Source organism: Triticum dicoccoides, chromosome 4B, assembly GCF_002162155.2.
Source record: "Triticum dicoccoides isolate Atlit2015 ecotype Zavitan chromosome 4B, WEW_v2.0, whole genome shotgun sequence".
NCBI classification, from domain to species: Eukaryota; Viridiplantae; Streptophyta; class Magnoliopsida; order Poales; family Poaceae; genus Triticum; species Triticum dicoccoides.
Genome location: NC_041387.1, coordinates 629,219,933 through 629,238,878, shown reverse-complemented (window position 1 = coordinate 629,238,878; position 18,946 = coordinate 629,219,933). Strand labels below are relative to the sequence as shown.

General features: G+C 44.4%; 2 long non-coding RNA genes across 23 annotated transcripts; both read left to right on the top strand.

The window, feature by feature from the left end:
• The first annotated feature begins 264 nt into the window (after positions 1 to 264).
• LOC119291885 lies at positions 265 to 3,635 on the top strand. 20 transcript variants are annotated; one of them, XR_005142709.1, is made up of 6 exons: positions 266 to 778; positions 998 to 1,060; positions 1,126 to 1,642; positions 2,719 to 3,023; positions 3,174 to 3,366; positions 3,450 to 3,635. It is a non-coding gene; the product is annotated as an uncharacterized LOC119291885 (long non-coding RNA). The 20 variants fall into 20 exon arrangements; XR_005142703.1 differs by adding an exon at positions 864 to 890 and having other exon boundaries at positions 998 to 1,642; XR_005142711.1 differs by lacking the exon at positions 998 to 1,060 and adding an exon at positions 864 to 890 and having other exon boundaries at positions 267 to 778.
• A 2,769-nt stretch (positions 3,636 to 6,404) lies between these two features.
• On the top strand, positions 6,405 to 11,384 carry LOC119291883. Of its 3 annotated transcripts, none has more exons than XR_005142692.1 (8): positions 6,405 to 6,459; positions 6,825 to 6,916; positions 7,001 to 7,117; positions 7,313 to 7,379; positions 7,970 to 8,156; positions 8,243 to 8,328; positions 9,966 to 10,296; positions 11,274 to 11,384. It is a non-coding gene; the product is annotated as an uncharacterized LOC119291883 (long non-coding RNA). The 3 variants fall into 3 exon arrangements; XR_005142694.1 differs by lacking the exons at positions 9,966 to 10,296; positions 11,274 to 11,384 and adding exons at positions 9,290 to 9,434; positions 9,581 to 9,807; XR_005142693.1 differs by lacking the exons at positions 9,966 to 10,296; positions 11,274 to 11,384 and adding an exon at positions 9,290 to 9,807.
• Positions 11,385 to 18,946: the final 7,562 nt, after the last annotated feature.

The window sequence follows — 18,946 nt, the reverse complement described above, 5'->3', positions numbered from 1 at the left end:
AGGCGAGGACTCTATTTTCTTTTTAAATAAAAACATGCGCACAGCTTCCCCTCAAGCGGCGCCACACTTGGCGCCCCATCCACTAGTCTCTACTCTTAATGGAGCAGTTGGTGAATAGTCTTCATGATTTTTTTGCTGGGTTTTTTTCGTCTCTCCTCCCACCTCCGAGTCGAACCAAACCTCCTAGCCATGCCTCCACGTTGTACACGCACAAACCTACCACAAAAAACCAGCTGAAAAAAACGGCATCGATTCACACGCACGTACTACAAGCGAGGCCTCCTGTCCTCCAGCGAGAACCACTAGCACTCACGACCCGCACAGCAGATCGTTCGCCGCCGCCCTCCATCCCTTCGCACCAGATCCATCCCTTTGCCGCCGCCGATCCATCCGTTCTTCGTGCCCGATGTCGCTGACCCCACCTCCGCGTCGCTCGCCCGGGCCTTCCTCTCCGACGCGGCCGACAAACCGCCGCAGCTCCTCCCCGTCCACACCGCGCCCGTCGCCCAGCAGCTCTTCCTCGAGTTCCCTGGCTCCGACGAGGGCCCGCCCAAGGCCAAGGGGAAGGGGGGACGCGGTTGGAGAGGAGAATGGAGGGATCAGGGAGGCGGTGCAGAGGTTCCAGGGGTAGGAGGTCGAGGCGCTCGAGCGGAAGGAGGTCGCCTTCAGGCTCATCATTCATATGCTCGGGGGCGAGGGCGGGCTGGAGGCCGACAAGGTTGCCAAGCTCAGGAATGCTTCCGCATGGCAGGTCCGTTCGCTCACGGATTTTCTCAAGGTGAGGCGGTGTCTTCTCTTCTCTCCGTTCATCTGTAATATAGGCCGACAAGGTTGCCAAGGTCAGGAATGCTGCCGCATGGCAGGTCCGTTCGCTCATGGATTTTCTCAAGGTGAGGCGGTGTCTTCTCTTCTCTCCGTTCATCTGTAATATCGCATTTTACCTGTCGGCACCGCGACCAGTGTCGTCATTCCCCACCCCAACCTTGATTGTCTGTAGAATTCATGCTGGTGATGGACATTTACCTGCCCAATGTTCTCTTCGGAATGAGATTCAGAATGTGTAAGTTTTGCAGCAGTAGATTCAGAATGAGTTAAAAAATTCATACAATTCTTGAACCTCTTCAGAATTATGCAATCATCTCCTCGGACTCGAAGTAGTGAGGATGGCATGCGTCAGAGGCCAGTCGGCAGAGGGAGTGCAGATTTGCGTTCCACCAGGGGGATAGTTGTGAGCAATGCATATATCTAGGTTTCTCTTTTGTTTCTCTCTTGTTGATGCAAACTTGCTCTGCTTGACTCTGTTTTGGCCTCAAGGCGCAGGCCTTTCTGTATGTGTGTGTGTGTGTCGTAGGTCTTGAAAGCATGTAGTAGTACGTAGCTTGATTCATATGTTTCTTCCATAGCAGCAAGTTTTTCATGGAGTATGTTTTCGTGCTAATCCTGCGAGTTGATGTTTGCTGTTGTACTCATGCTGGTAGAGATAATGCGGGTGTCCTCCTTGCTTAAGCACCAACCTGATGGGGACTTTGAGAGGTTGCCGCCGATGGCGCGTCCAAACCAGATGCATCATCATCAGTCGCCCCCAATGCCTAATTTCTGTGGAAATGGTTTTGGCCCGTGGAACCACGGGGCGCATCCAGAGGTAATTGCGTTAGTTTTCTGACATGAGGGTGGCATATTCAGTCATCCATCATATCTGATCGCATCAGTTGGTAATTAATCTTTAAAAGAAAAAGAAGGATACACAAGATCCTCTCTTGGTGATGTGAAGGTTGTATCCTACTTTCTGCATCTTTAATTGCATACTTGTCTATCATTCCATTTAATGTTAGTATGCGCGCGATAAGTTGCATCCTCACCATCACATTTGATCGCATGGTATTCTTAGGAATGTAGTCGTACTCTCACCCTTAAGCCTCTTAATTGCATACTTGCCATGGAGGCAGAGCGCCGCGGCGAAAGCTGACTTGATTCAGAGTTGCTACCTGAATTTTCTGTTTCATCATCTTCTGGTTTGCGCTCACCTCAGTTTCTAACGAAAGTTGCAGTGCACTGAAAACATATACAGGTTCCTTTTATTCGGATCCGCCTTTCCCTCTGCTATAAATGCTTGCTGAAAATTGGCAAGTCTTTCTCTTAGAACGCACCAGGTGGATAATTAGGTGTAAATATTTTTGTGCTGATTGATGTGGCGAACTTACAAGCAAGATATATTCTTGATATTCTCTTTAACGCAGTGGTTGTAAATAAATAAGCAGATATCCCTATAACAAGTCGAATATTGCGTCGGAGTCTTTTTCAGACTGAAGTTTTATAGGTACATAGATTTACTATGGAAGACTGTAAACTGGAAATCAAGCTGATTTCTTCATTGATTGCTCCTGTTTTAGAATTCATATCGTGCTCTTCCACAAAGAGGCAAGCCATATTATTGTTTCTTGAACTCTTGATCTAATGAGGGCTAGCTGCTATGTTATGCATGTTTTATTGCTTAATGACACTTGAAAGACACTTGGCGCCTAAGATTATTGTATTGAACTAAATCCTTATTTGTTTGGGAAGCATTAAGAAACTGGATTGACTTCAACATAATCAAATTTGAATCTTTAGTTAAGTTTGTCCTACCTATTCGCAACGGGTCCACACTCTCAATCTTTATGTTTTTATTATGTTCTAAGATGTGCATGTGCACAACCTTACGGTTCTGTTGTTGATCAGAGGGTAGGTTTTCCTCAAGGACCCGTGGGTTGGCAAGGAGCACCACAAAGCCCCTCTCCATACATTGTCAAGAAGATTTTGCGGTTGAAGATACCAACAGATACTTACCCTAATGTACGTTCATTCATGCTTGCAAGTGTTCTATTAGTATGGAATCATTATTTACTCTGCTTGCCATACTTGTTCAATTCAATTTTATTGGCCGTCTTCTTGGGCCAAGGGGAAACTCGTTGAAGAGGATTGAAGCCACTACGGGTTGTCGTGTTTTTATCATAGGGAAGGGCTCAATTAAAGATCCTGGGAAGGTAAACATAATTCTTGTATGGAACCTCACTCTGGAACCTTGTAGATATATACACATATTCCAATCTGAATTTAGATGTTTTATTTAGCATGTACTAGCTAGCTTGTGATTTCATATGGTGCAAACTGTAACTAATTTTGATCGCCTCCAGGAACCTACCACGCGCGCCGAGGCGAGGGCCTCGTGGACTCCGTCCATCGCCGCTTGGCCGACGACCCCGCCGCTTGGCCAAGGACCTCATGATGGATCGATTATTTCTCAGCTTGGCACATGCAGTACGGCAGCACGCCGCGTGCAGTTTCCTTGGATTCTATTCCATCTCTTCCCGGTCGCTTCCTCTAATTGTGAGTTTTGGCTGTAATGCGTTTTACAGATTCTCATCTACTGTACTTCCTATGTAGTGCATATCCCGTTCCTCCTTTTACAGGCTTCTCAAATCATTCGTTCGTTCGTGCTGGTCATCCTCCTACATCTGTCTGTCTCGCTCTCCGATTGATTAATCGTGTTCATTGGGATTTAAAAAGACGAACATGGGTTTTTGTTGGTGACTTGTAAGCAGCAACAAGATCTTGCAGTTTCTAATTTTCTAGCCATCCACATGAGTACAGATCAGGTACCTTGTTCCCTGCCTTGTTTTGCATTTTTTTATTTTATTAGTAGTGTTCATAATTTCATCTGTCATATGTGTTGTTTGCTACTTCCATGCCTTGCTCCTGTAATTAGCAAGACTGCTCCTAATTTGACAGTTTTTAGAATAGATACAACTGCTTCGAATTACGAGGAATTAGCTTTAGTTATTGTTAAAAAACGAGAATTAGCTTTATTTAATGTTAAAAAAAAACAAGTGAAAATTTTAGGATGATAACAATTTGAGTGGGCATGGAAGTGTACCTTGTTTACCTAATATTCGAAATATAAGTGTCGATGACAAGATCACAAGAGCGAGCAACTTTTACCTTTATTGTTTATGATCCTGTTTTTTCGATAGGTCACATGTTTGCAACATAGGTTATAGTGTACGGAGTATCTTTTGGCAAGAAAATGGTAATATGAATGCTCATATGCTTATGTGGCATTAGGGCCCCTTTGGGTTATCTAGCCCAAGGCCCCTGAAATTGCAGGACCGGCCCTGCACTACGTTATCCTCCCCGCTGCACCATTTCTCTTTCGGCTGGGAGAGTAGTTCTTGACATTTCCACATGTTTGATCAGGTGAGTACCTCGGGGCAGAGCCCGCGCTGCCGTACCTGAGCCCCTACATGCGTGGCGAGAACCTGCTCGTCGGCGCCAACTTCGCGTCCACCAACTTCGACATCCTCAATGACACTGGCGTGCAATTCGTAAGCTCCACGCGCACGCACGCACACATGCTCGAATCATGTATACGTATCTACAATAATGCAATGGAGATGACAATAATGATGTATATGTGCGTGTGCAGGTGAACATCATCAGGATCGCGCAGCATCTGCAGAACTTCGAGGACTACCAGCAGAGGCTCGCGGCGTACGTCGGCGAGGACGCGGCAAGGGAGCGCATGAGCCAGTCGCTGGTGCTCATCACACTTGGTGGCAACGACTTCTTCAACAACTACTGCCTGGTGCCCTTCTCCGCTAGGTCCCAGCAGTTCGAGATCCACGGCTACATCTCCTTCAACATCTCCGAGTACAAGAAAGTCCTCGCGGTAATAATAATTAACCTCTTCTCTTACTTACCACTAATCAATTCCCAAACATGCATAATTTTTGCTCCAAAACATAATTGCATTTGTAAAACATGATTAGCATTCAAGGTGAAAAATTGCGAGGACGTTTTTTTCTATTTTGTCAGTATGGTGCACAAGAGTGGTAGGCCTAAATTCCCAAAATTAGACAGGGAAATGAAATGTTTGCTGCATGCCGGCTAGAACAGTAGTGGGAAGAGATGAGTCTGTAGACTGCCTGCCCGCCTGCCTGCCTGATATGATGGTGAGAGAGATGGGTGGTAGCACCGGTGAAGTCGTTTTTGTAGTGGAGTCATTTGGGTGGTATGTTTAGCAAGCAATAAACTGACACGCGGCCTGTAGTGTTCTGCACGCCGAAATCAGAAGCACACACTGTTTCTGGTAAGAGTTGGCCCATGAAGCGAGAAACGATTTTATTCATGGTTGATAGCCACTTTCAGTAACTGTCTGAGACATCTTCACTGCGGAGGCCTAACCCTAATTAATGAGCTATTGCAATATATTATGCAGTACCCTAATTGTTCATTACTAAATTCTAACTGCTTGAATTCTGATTTTCATATACATCTTAATATTTCAGTGGAGTTTCCTACATTGCAGGGTGATATGGATGAAGGAAAAGAGGCCAGCAGTGCTGAGCTAAACAATTTAGGGAGGTATTGGATTGACCTCTGTAGAAACTATGGTAAAGGTAACTTGAGACTGCACTTTAGGTCTTTATTACATTTCTAAAATGGTTGCTTATAAGTTTTAGCTATCCTATTGAGTAAATCTCAATCTCTCGTGGTTGGGATAAACTTTCTCATAATGCATTCATCTATATATGTGAGAGAGCAAATTTCTCAGTGTCGGAGAAAGAAGGTTTGAACATGATTTTCTTCACATGTGATCTTATTTTCATTGACGAAATACTAACTAATCTATCCGGCCCATTTGTTCAAAATAGACGAAGGTGAATACTCGGGTAACAATTTGTTGAGCAAACCATTCCAATAATCCTATTTGTTTCAGGCATAGCTAGAGTGTATTACAACAGAAGAGTTTCTTGTGCTGATACTTGGAAATCTGCACTCACCTAAATAATGAGCTCCTGCACCTGTTTATCCACCACATGTATCCTGATTATCAAAACAAAGATGCTCGGATGCTTGACAATATTGTTACCGAGTCTAGAAATCTTGTTACTGTGATTGTCCACCACAGGCAACCATTCTTTGACTTTGATTGTTACTAAGTCTATATGGTTCTAAAAAATAATATCGTGTGAGAAATCTTGCTAGCTGAACGAGGTTCCTGGAAATAGATTACATGCTGAAGCCTAGAAGTAAGAAATTAAAGTGCATATGTACTTGTAGACAGAACACATTCTTGATATCTTTGATTTTAAATTTAAAGGTATTGTCATTTCTAGGACCACTTACTCATCTGCTATGCATTACTTGGCTTTGTGCTCTGTTGGTGCTTTTCTTGATTACGAAAAGGGTAGAACAGAGTGTTGGCATTCGCTGCTTTATAGCATATTTTTTAATACGATTTTGGATATTTTGTTTCCGTACTGTACCTTAGTTTGGGACTTATTTTGCAGGCACCTTATCTTGGGCTCCTAGAAGAAGGAAACTCAACATGCGTGGTTCTCATTAGAGGCAACCAGACCGTTGTTGAAAATATTGATGATTCCTGTTGTGTATTCTCAAGGAATGGTCAGGTTAAATACTGTAAGTATTTTCTTGTTAAATATATTTGGGTGGTGCCCAAAATGCAGAGGTGAAAAGCAAGAAACATAAAACTACCTCCGAAGAAAAGTTCACCATGCCTGCCAGAATGTCTCCCTGCTTAGTTGAACGGAAGTTTAATGATATTTAGTTTAAGTGGAAAATCGATCAAATCAGATCATCTAACTTTTGTAAACTAGGCAACTGAATCATCTCATCTCGACAAAGTTCAGTACATGGTGAAGATATTAGAGTTTGACTAATTCTCTTGAAAAATGAATCACCTCTCACCTCTCAACTTGCGTCGCGGGGACAAAATATAGGTACATGGTGCAGCCAAGTGACACTCTTATTTTTCTTTCATACAGGACCGTTGCGGTGCGTAGAAGAAAGGTGCCACTTTCACTTAGTTCTCTCAGTTCTAAGTTGGGACTGCAAAAATTTGAGAATTTCCCCACATGTGAGTTGCCTTGATTAGTTTTGGCTTAGTTACTGAAATGAACTAGAAGTAACTTCTGAATTTGTTTGACTTTGGACTTGCTAGAGACCTGAAGTTTCTGCTTCTAGCATTTCTCTTCTGTAAGCAACATGGCAAACCCGGTTTCAAAGTAAAGACCTGAGGAAGAATGTAGATTGATCACTGTGATTTCAAGTCCTTCAGGTGATTGATCACTGTGGTAATTCATTCTTTGTCAAAATTTGATTACAATTGGGGTTGGAGGGAAGCAACAAAATTCCTATCCTGTAATAGACGTTTTTGGTGTGTGACTTGATAGTTGTTCAGGTCGATACAAAATTTCATTCATGTGGTTTTTTAAGGCATTTGAATTTAACATTGTTTTTATGTTTGTCTAAGAGCTGGAGCTGTTAAGACTTGAGACAGATATATGCAGGGCCACAGGGGCCTACAAGATCCAATTCATGTTAGTTACCTATAACTCTGTACCAAAATGCATCTTTCATAATGTTATTTCTGTAATTTATAGAGTAAACAAATTCCTTACAGGTTTGACAGTTCGTCAAAATAAACAAGTAGTATTTATGGGTAAAGGTGGGTACTGATTTAGTATGAACAAGTCTGCATGTTTTAGAACTTCTGTATTTTCTGAGTTTTCTTCCCTTCATGGATTTTCCGAGCTTATGTATTTTTTGAGTTTTAGCAAGCTGAAAATATGGCGCTTATTCATAAATGTTGGCATATCAATATCATGTGCTTGCATATGTAGTATCCAGAGAAAAATGATATGCAATGATGAATCCTGACAATCTACACACACATCACTATATTTTGTTCACTTGCTTGCTATTTCTGGATTATTATTGATGGAGCAGCAGAAGAGGCTTTTAGTGTTATAATATATGTTCGACTAATAAATTCAATAGCTGAACATAACTTTCAAAAAGATTACTTTGACTGACTAAAGTATGGACATGTATACCGCGTGTTATCGTTTCTTCTTCTTCTTCACTTAACTACATGTGAAGCTGAAGCTGAGCCAATGTGCTTTTCCAGAAGAAAGCTGAGGCACATCAATCAAACGCCAACCCACCTGCTATTGGCACTAAATGAGGAAGGAAAAAGAACATTGTCCCTGAAGGCTCGAGATACACAAACAGGCAACTGAGTTTGGGAAAGGTGGTTGTCTCCTTGACGCACACCATGGTGCCCTTGTTTACTCTCTCTCTTCTTCCTTGGACAGGTATTTTATTTCAAGCTTTGGTAAGTGGTCCGTACTGACAAATGAAATACGCAGAAAAAGATACTTATGTTCTTTTGTTCTTGCAGACACCTTATTTACTGGTAGCAGGTTCTCTCGTACCATTTTTCGGTGGAGTTGTATTGGCATCTTTGACTGAAGTTTCTTTCAACTGGTTAGTTATAATCTTCCCATTTCTGAAATTTCAAAGTCAAATGATTGGGGAATGCATCACACTATCCATTAGTTCAGTCAAGCTCACATTATTGGCAGTTGAGTTAAGTCTTATATTTATATGCCTGTAACACTCAAAACTTTCTAAATGAGAAGTGATGTGTTAATTTTTGAAGAGACTGTGATTATTACAAGCATATACATCACTGGCAATGCGAAAAAAACTAATAATACCTTTTCCTGTTATTTTAGCTAAAATAATGGAGCACATTTTATTTTATTTTATTTGCAATCTGAAGCATTGGTTGTACTTCAGTCTCTGGCAATTGGTTTATTTCTTGTGGTCAATTTTGGAGCAAATGATGGATTGTTGGTTGTAGTGATTTGATATTTTAGTGACTATTCATATCAATGATTATGCTTGGCCCCATGAGAAACACATGAAGAAGAAACGATTGTGAGATAGGGAGGGAATAGAAAGATGACGAGGAGATGCATTTATCTATCACATCACAAGCATGAAATATCATCACATGTCAATTGTCTATGACTCCCATATCATATAAATAGAAATCCAATATTTTTGTTTCTTGTGAAGTTGGTTCACTTTATTCCCTTCCTGTTAGAGTTGATGCTTGAGATCTAGGGCCTAAACAATTTATGACCATAGACTGCTCAGAGATGTCCTATTTGATCTTCAAGTGCAACCCTTCCATTGTTCTATTGCATCTCTGAGCCATATTAGCATACATTTCTAATCAACAATGGACTACCGGATTTACTTCATGTCAGTTGTTACTATCTCTTACAAATTCTTTCTGCATTCATCATATAAACAATTAAATTCACTATCAGCGGAGTTCACTACAAGTTTGCTGCACAATTTTTATTTGATAGATACACGTGAGATTATTATTTTTCTTTACGTTTGTTGAATATATGAATAATTCATTTGAGAACAGACAAAACATGACAAGAAAGGGGTAGAACTAACCTACATGGAGCTTGGTCAAGGTCGCCGCTCATGTTTGACGGCATTGTTTCCGGTTCCACTACGTTGTCGATGCATGTTACCTATGGCCCCGTTGCTGCTTTCCTCGGTAGGGCGTGGTCCATCAGCCACTGCGTGCAGACAATAGAATTTAGGCCAGCAATTGTCGCTTATCTACGCTACAGATCGACCCATAGACAGGGAAAGGAAGCGATGGCTAGTGGGGAGAGGAGCCGGGGGACGTGTTGTGACGGGACAAGAGGCGCAATGGCAGGGAGAGAAGCTAAAGACTACGCCATGTGAGTTGCTGAAGTTGTGCCTTATGCGGTGGGGATAAGGGATGTGTGATGTGCTTGTGTGGTGAGAGGCGAGGAGTGGCTTTTCCTTTTTGTGGGAGGCTGTTCATATTTGTCTATTCTATTTTTATATTCAAGATACATACAATTATTTATCATCATTATAATCGAGATAATAAATATTTATTTATTCCATTAATGTGTTGAGTTATTTTGTTTTTGATTTTAATATGCTCTCATGGAATGGTAAAAAATTGGTTCATCCAATTTACAAGTTGAGTACTCCATGTTTGCACGTTCTTACATTTTCATGTGAAATCTTCATGCTAACTGTATGAAGTACTCATGCAGGATGGTTACAAGTCAAGGAAGATTTTTTTTACTATAAGTGCTCAAGTACTGTGCGAAGGAAGCCGAAGACAATATTCTTGATATTTTAGGAGATGCAAGTGATGTGGAATAATGAAAATACATTGCATCAAGTACATTTTTTGATTGTTACTGTAAAAAAATTCTATACATGTGAAATTGGAAGTGCATTATGCTTATGTATGCAATCAGAAAAAAAAAATTAATAGGCCCGTGGCAACGCATGTGCATTGTACTAGTAATACATTAGGTTGCCTTATCCCTATAGCACATCAGAGAGTAGCTCTTTGCACGTTGTGCATGCGACCCATAGGTCTTTTTTTTTAGAAGCTTCCACGTGTCATTCAAACAAAGGGCCAGGATACAACACACGCAGAACACTCGCGAACAGACCGGAGAGCACAGGTGCCCGGACACAACAGCAGATCACACCCCCAGCAAAGAAAAATTACAACCAAGTCCCTCGGGGAGGAAAAGCTGAACGAAACCCACGCCTGCCACCAACCACCAACGCCGCCGGAGAGCACGCCGGAAGAAGAGAAGACAGGATCCGCTTGCCAAAGAGCCGTCGTCGCACCATCACTTCGCAGCTTTGAGAGCCGAAGAAAGCAACCACCGTAGCCGGAGGAGCACATATCTCTGTGGCACGTCGGCCGGGGGTCAACCCCGTGCAACTCGAGCCCCGGATCCACCGTCTCCCAGTGACGTCGTCGTGGAGGAGCCCCAGATCCGCCACCAAACAACCACCAACCCTGCGCAGGAGCAACCTCCACCCTTAGCAGACCGACATGGCCTCCCGAGACGACGAGCGCCAGCAAACTCCTGTACATCCTCCCGGATCGACAAACGATGGAGGAGGGAGCCATCGTCGTAGCAGAGGCAGATCCGGAGGTCAAAATCCCACTGGCGTGGTCGCCGCCGCCGCCCTGACGACCAAGCCCAGGAAACGCAATCCCACTGGCCGGACTGACCAGTGAGAAGACAACGCCGCCAGCTCTCCAAAGTGGGGGGAAAGCTGCGGCCGCCCTACCTCGACGAAGCGCCGGCACCCACCACACGGCGGCGCCCCTCGAACACCTAAAACTACCCGTATGTACAGACCGGATGCGACACCTCAGGGCTCCCCCATCCTCCCGTCGCCGGAGCGGCGGACGGAGGAAGAGAGAGCCCGCAGGCTCGCCGGCCGACACCGGAAGAACACCAGTCGCCTCCCTTTTCGCCTTTTGGAGAAGAGGAGAAAGGGGAACGAAAGACGTGTCCAGATCTATCTCTATACATTGCGACCCATAGGTCTTGAGTTCGGATCCCTGCGCCACATTTTCGTTCTTCCATTTCCACTTTGTACTGACAGACAGGACCCTCTTGTGCTGGGGGCTTTTCGATGAAAAATAATAACTCCAGATTTTTTATTGCAAAATAACCGGCCAGGCCATTGACAGTGGGTCCCGCGCCACGATAGCCCGCCTCGTCGGCATTGTTTGACGCAATTTGCATCATATATGCCAATCAGAGCCATGTTCTGACATCCGTTCATTGTATACCATAAATTTTATCACTAAATTGACTTTTCTAGCCAAGGTTTAGCACCGGTGATGTAATTGACTTTTGCAACAATGCAAGAAGCAACTATGAAGGATGTAGAGAGGGGTTACAGAGTGCTCTAAGCTCGTTTGGGTGTTGTTCACGGAGCTAAAATAATGTGATAATCAGAGACATTGTGACAACTGATGACATGTGGTGTCATTTTGCATAATATGATTGTCGGGACAACGTTGTAGGGGCAGCCTGAACCCATAATTTTGAGAATTTTAGAGAACAAGTCCACATCCCGAAACAAGTGCAAATCATATTCCGGATTTTTTAAATCCATCGAAATCTTTGAGGTCAATTGGTGCACTTTCAACTACTCAATGATCTTTTGGAGCATATGTGGATACACAATAAAATCAGTGAGTCTAATGTTTGAATTGTGCACTTCAAATAAATTTTATGTTTGAACTATATATTTTCACTATGACCAAATGTTATTAAGTGTGATATTCAAGTGTACAATTGATAAGCATGGATTTGAGAGTTTAAATATAACATATAAGGAGTATCATTGTTCGGCAGGACATTTGAGGGCCGTCCGTGGATATTTTGGGTGTGTATTTGACGCTCTTAGATATAAATTAAATACTTTTTTAAGTACAGGCACATGCACTCATATATAACTGAATGTGCATCATCGAAATTACTGAAAAATACGAGCATCATAATTTAAACCATGATGAGCTGAAGATACCACTTTCCTTCTACCTATCCAATCACATATTGGTCCCCAATAAAATACTCTTTTGCATAGTGTGTATATTCGCATCAAGCAGTGGCATGTGTCATGCTGCCGCGTTAGAGCATCTTCAACAGCCGCGCAACACGCGGCACACTAAAAATCAGAATACAGCGTCGGGTGAGCCAGGATTTGCGCGCGGCGTTGCGCTGACTCCAGCGGCCGCCGTAAAATAAAGCACGCCCGAGCCGCTCCAGCAGGGGTGCTATATTTCATTTTTTTTCCTTTTGTGAACTGCGATTCGATACATATTTGGTTCCGAGCATACAAATATGAAGATAGTTCGGCACATAGCCTACTTCTACGATACAAAATGCGTACATCTAGACTTCTCCAACGATACATAGTTCATAATTCGTCACATAGTCTGCTTCTACGGTACAAAATAAAACGAAAAACCACTACTACTCGTCATTTTCCGACTCGTACTCTGCCTCGGTGATGTCCTCCTCCGACGTCTGAGCATAGGCGTCAAGGAACCGCTCGTCGCGGGAGTCCAAGGACAACACATCTCCTAGTGCGATGTTGTATTTAGCGACCACCTTCCGCGTTCGCTTGTCCTTGCAATAGGTGGCTCGCTCCTTCCTCCTCTCCTCCTTCTCCGCCCTCCTCTCGGCGAAAAACCGTTCCTCGTTGATGATGTCTTGAGGGAAGTGTTCCCTCCACAGCGCCATGGCTTCCTCGTCCATCTCGGCCAGGCTGAGACGGTGCTCCCGCCTCCGGTTTTTGCGACGATCCTCGTCGGTGATAAGCCGCGGGAAAGGCGCCAACTCCTATGCCCGCTCCCGTGTCACCACGTTGGTGAAGTTCATGTCCCAACGGGACCGCCGGAGGCGCCACGCCGCAGCGTCGTACGCGCGGGCGCCATCCTGGGCAGTGTCAAAGGTTCCGAGGCCGAGGCGCATGCCGCCGCCCGACCGAATAGAGGCAGAGTCACTAGTAGAAAAGGGGGCAATGGTCCAGGCCGGGTCAGCCCATTAGTCCCGGTTCAATCCAGAACCGGGACCAATGGGGGCAATGGACCCGGTTCGTGAGCCCCGGGGGCCGGCCGGGCCACGTGGGCCATTGGTCCCGGTTCGGCTGGACCTATTGGTTCCGATTGGTGGGACGAACCGGGACCAATGCGCCTCGCTCCTGGCCCACCACCATTGGTCTCGATTGGTGGAATGAACCGGGACCAAAGGCTGCCCTTTAGTCCCGGTTCGTGGCACGAACCGGGACCAATTAGTTGCCTATATCTACCCCTCGTCCGCGAGCAGAGCACTCCCAGTGCTCTGTTTTTCGTGGACGACAAGGGGAGAGCTTTGTGGTGCTCTAGCTCACCTCCTATGCACACGAGGTGTTCGATGGAATGCCTGAGCCACACTACTTAAGCTTTCTCCTCTTCAAGCTCGACCTCCAAGCTCCATTTCCCTCAATATTTGTCTAGGTTTAGCGGTCCGCCACGTCCCGTCCCTGTCTTCACCGCCGTCGATCGCCCGCGCCGATCTCGTCTCCGGCACCACCGTGGTGAGCCTCTTGTTCTTATCTTCTTTCTGAAAGAAAAAAAAAATTCTTACTTGTATATTTATATAGATACTTGTATAATTTTCTTACTTTTATTATTGCATCTTATATAGTGCGATGGTTTTGGTATCCGCCCCCGTCGGCCCTCGTCCTGTCTATGATTCGGATGTGGTATATATTATCTTTTCATAACTATTGGTTCATTTATTGTTTATGACAATTATGCCGACCAACGTGACATAGATTTTATTTATCTAGGAGGTTGTTGAACCGGAAATTCCAACCGACCCTATTGTCGAGAGGTTAAATTTAGTTGAAGAAGAAAACAATTTCTTGAAGGAAAAAATTAGAAAAATTGAGGAGGAGAAGATGATATTGGAGTTGCATGTTGCGGATGTCGTGGATGATCACAAGATCAAGATGGATGCAATGCGCTTGAAGATTAGAAAGATTAGAAAATATGCCATTCATACCGAGGCTTGGTATCATTATGCCATCGGATCAGTTGTTACATTGGTTGCGATTATGATCGCATTTGTTTTCGCATTGAAATGTTTTACATAGTTTCAGTGTATGGTTTAATTAATTTAGATGCTCTGCAGAGATTTATGTTGTTAGATGAGAACTATGTATGTACTTTGGTTTTAATGTGATGATGAACTTCTATTAATTTGGTCACTTAATTATCTATTCATGATGTTCTGTAATGATTTTTGACACACTTAATTATATATAATGCACGCAGATGAACCGGCAATGGATGTACGGTTCAAGACACACCTCCGAGTACATTAAGGGCGTGCATGGTTTTCTCGAAGTGGCCGAGGAAAACAAGCAGAATGGTTTTATGTGTTGTCCATGCCCTATATGTGGGAATACGAAGTCTTACTCTGACCGGAAAATCCTCCACACCCACCTGCTTTACAAGGGTTTCATGCCACACTATAATGTTTGGACGAGGCACGGAGAAATAGGGGTTATGATGGAAGACGGCGAAGAAGAGTAGTACGATGACAACTATGTGCCCCCTGAATACGGTGATGCTACTGAACATCAAGAGGAACCAGACGATGTGCACGATGATGCTGCAATAGGCGAAGTTGCTGAAGATCAAGAGGAACCAGACGATGTGCCCGATGATGATGATCTCCGCCGGGTCATTGTCGATGCAAGGACGCAATGCGAAAGTCAAAAGGAGAAGCTGAAGTTCGATCGCATGTTAGAGGACCACAAAAAAGGGTTGTACCCCAATTGCGAAGATGGCAACACAAAGCTCGGTATCGTACTGGAATTGCTGCAGTGGAAGGCAGAGAATGCTGTGCCTGACAAAGGATTTGAGAAGCTACTGAAAATATTGAAGAAGAAGCTTCCAAAGGATAATGAATTGCCCGACAGTAGATATGCAGCAAAGAAGGTCGTATGCCCTCTAGGATTGGAGGTGCAGAAGATACATGCATGCCCTAATGACTGGATCCTCTTCCGCGGTGCGTACAAGGATCTGAACGCATGCCCGATATGCGGTGCATTACGGTATAAGATCAGACGAGATGACCCTGGTGATGTTGATGGCGAGCCTCCCAGGAAGAGGATTCCTGCGAAGGTGATGTGGTATGCTCCTATAATACCACGGTTGAAACGTCTGTTCAGAAACAGAGAGCATGCTAAGTTGATGCGATGGCACAGTGAGGACCGTAAGAAAGACGGGAAGTTGAGAGCACCCGCTGACGGGTCGCAGTGGAGAAAAATCGAGAGAAAGTACTGGGATGAGTTTGCAAGTGAGCCAAGGAACGTATGGTTTGCTTTAAGCGCGGATGGCATTAATCCTTTCGGGGAGCAGAGCAGCAATCACAGCACCTGGCCCGTGACTCTATGTATGTATAACCTTCCTCCTTGGATGTGCATGAAGTGGAAGTTCATTATGATGCCAGTTCTCATCCAAGGCCCTAAGCAACCCGGCAACGACATTGATGTGTACCTAAGGCCATTAGTTGAAGAACTTTTACAGCTGTGGAATAGAAACGGTGTATGTACGTGGGATGAGCACAAACAGGAGGAATTTAACCTAAAGGCGTTGTTGTTCGTGATCATCAACGATTGGCCCGCTCTCAGTAACCTTTCATGACAGACAAACAAGGGATACCACGCATGCACGCACTGTTTACTTGACACCGATAGTATATACCTGGCAAGCTGCAGGAAGAATGTGTACCTGGGCCATCGTCGATTTCTTCCGACCAACCATCAATGTCGAAAGAAAGGCAAGCATTTCAAAGGCGAGGCAGATCACCGGAAGAAGCCCGCCATGCGTACCGGTGATCACGTACTTGCTATGGTCAATGATTTACACGTAATCTTTGGAAAGGGTCCCAGCGGACTAGCTGTTCCGAGTGACTCTGGGGGACACGCACCCATGTGGAAGAAGAAATCTATATTTTGGGACCTACCCTACTGGAAAGACCTAGAGGTCCGCTCTTCGATCGACGTGATGCACGTGACGAAGAACCTTTGCGTGAACCTGCTAGGCTTCTTGGGCGTGTATGGGAAGACAAAAGATACAGCTGAGGCACGGGAGGACCTACAACGTTTGCACGAAAAAGACGGCATGCCTCCAAAGCAGTATGAAGGTCCTGCCAGCTATGCTCTTACCAAAGAAGAGAAGGAAATCTTCTTTGAATGCCTACTTAGTATGAAGGTCCCAACTGGCTTCTCGTCTAATATAAAAGGAATAATAAATATGGCAGAGAAAAAGTTTCAGAACCTAAAGTCTCATGACTGCCACGTGATTATGACACAACTGCTTCCGGTTGCATTGAGGGGGCTTCTAACGAAAAACGTCCGATTAGCCATTGTGAAGCTATGTGCATTCCTCAATGCAATCTCTCAGAAGGTGATCGATCCAGAAATCATACCGAGGCTAAGGAGTGATGTGGTGCAATGTCTTGTCAGTTTCGAGCTGGTGTTCCCACCATCCTTCTTCAATATCATGATGCACGTCCTAGTTCATCTAGTTGACGAGATTGTCATTCTGGGCCCCGTATTTCTACACAATATGTACCCCTTTGAGAGGTTCATGGGAGTCCTAAAGAAATATGTCTGTAACCGCGCTAGGCCAGACAGAAGCATCTCCATGGGCCATCAAACAGAGGATGTCATCGGGTTTTGTGTTGACTTCATTCCTGGCCTTAAGAAGATAGGTCTCCCTAAATCGCGGTATGAGGGGAGACTGACTGGAAAATGCACGCTTCGAAGGGACTCAATAATATGCAGGGACGGATATTCTTGGTCTCAAGCACACTACACAGTTCTACAGAACTCTACCTTGGTGACCCCGTATGTCGATGAACACAAGAACAGTCTGCGCTCCAAACACCCGGAGCAGTGCGACGTCTGGATTACATATGAACACATCAGGACTTTCAGCAGTTGGTTGGAAGCACGTATCATAGGTGACAACACTGTTTGTGATGAGCTGTACTTGTTGTCCAGGGGACCATCTTTGATTGTATTGATTTGGAAAGGATACGAGATAAACGGGAATACATTTTACACGATTGACCAAGATCAAAAGAGCACCAACCAAAACAGCGGTGTCCACTTTGATGCAACAACCGAGAGGGGAAAGGACACATATTATGGTTACATAGTGGACATATGGGAACTTGACTATGGAGTAGATTTTAAGGTCCCTTTGTTTAAGTGCAAATGGGTCAATCTGTCAGGAGGCGGGGTACAGGTAGACCCACAGTACGGAATGACAACAGTGGATCTGAAAAATCTTGGGTACACTGACGAACCGTTCGTCCTAGCCAATGATGTGGCACAGGTTATCTATGTGAAGGACATGTCTACCAGACCGAGAAAGAGAAAAGATAAGGAAGCGAATACATCATATGATGAGCCAAAGCGCCACATAGTTCTTTCAGGAAAAAGGGACATCGTGGGAGTGGAGGACAAGACAGACATGTCTGAAGATTATGAAAAGTTTCATGAAATTCCTCCCTTCAAAGTCAAGGCTGACCCCAGCATCCTGATAAACGATGAAGATTATCCATGGTTACGGCGCAATAAGCAAATGACACAAGCAAAGAAAAAGTCAAGACTTTTTCCCACAACTATTATGATAATACCATGCCAACTTTGTAACTGACGAGTATGATACCATTGTCCGTTTTGTACATGCACATGCTATGTGGGTCAATTTATGATACCATGCCAACTTTCAACTTTTTCAGAGTTCATTTGAAATGCTTTAATGTCTTATGGTTTGAACCTCGTAATAATTAAAAATAGCAACAATAAGTATTTTGTTGTAAGTAGAAACAAAATAAAATAAATAAAGCAAGAAAGAAAACAAAAAAACAAAAAAAGTGTTTTCAAATTTGAAAACTAATGGCACTAATAGAAAGTTTATAATTTTCCTAAAACTAAAAGCAAAAACAATTAAAAAATAAAGCAAAAAACAAAAGAAAATAAATAATGCAGAAAACAAAACAAAAAAACTGGAAAAAAATAAATATAGCAACAATAAGTAAAGAAAACAAAAAAACAAAAAAATGCCTCCTACTGGGCCCCCACGGCCTGAATACGACATGAAACCCTACTATGGGCCAGGATTCAGGCCCGCAGTAGGCCCAGAAGGCCCATCAGACAAAGCAATAGCAAGTAGGCCTGAAAGCCTGCGGTGGAGAGGAGCTCGAGATGGGTGCGGCAGTGGGGCTTATAAACCACTGCGCGCTCCTCTTAACATCGAGGTGGGACTAAACTTTGGCCCCGAGGCGGGCAGCACATGGGCCTTTGGTCCCGGTTGGTGGCACCAACCGGGACTAAAGGGGGAGGCATTAGTCCCGGTTGGTGCCACCAACCGGTACCAAAGGCCGCCGGTTCCCGCTCTTTGGGCTACCAAAAAAGAGGCCTTTGGTCCCGGTTGGTGGCACCAACCGGGACTAAAAAGTGCATTAGTCCCGGCTGGTGCCACCAACCGGGCCTAAAGGGTTTGCTATATAAGCAACAGTTAGCAGTTTCCGGCCAAATCGCCCACTTCTCCCCCGACGCCCCCTGCTCCTCCTTGTCGTTGTCGCCGCCCGACGCCCCTGCTCCACCTTGCCGCCGCCGCCACCGACGCTGTCAG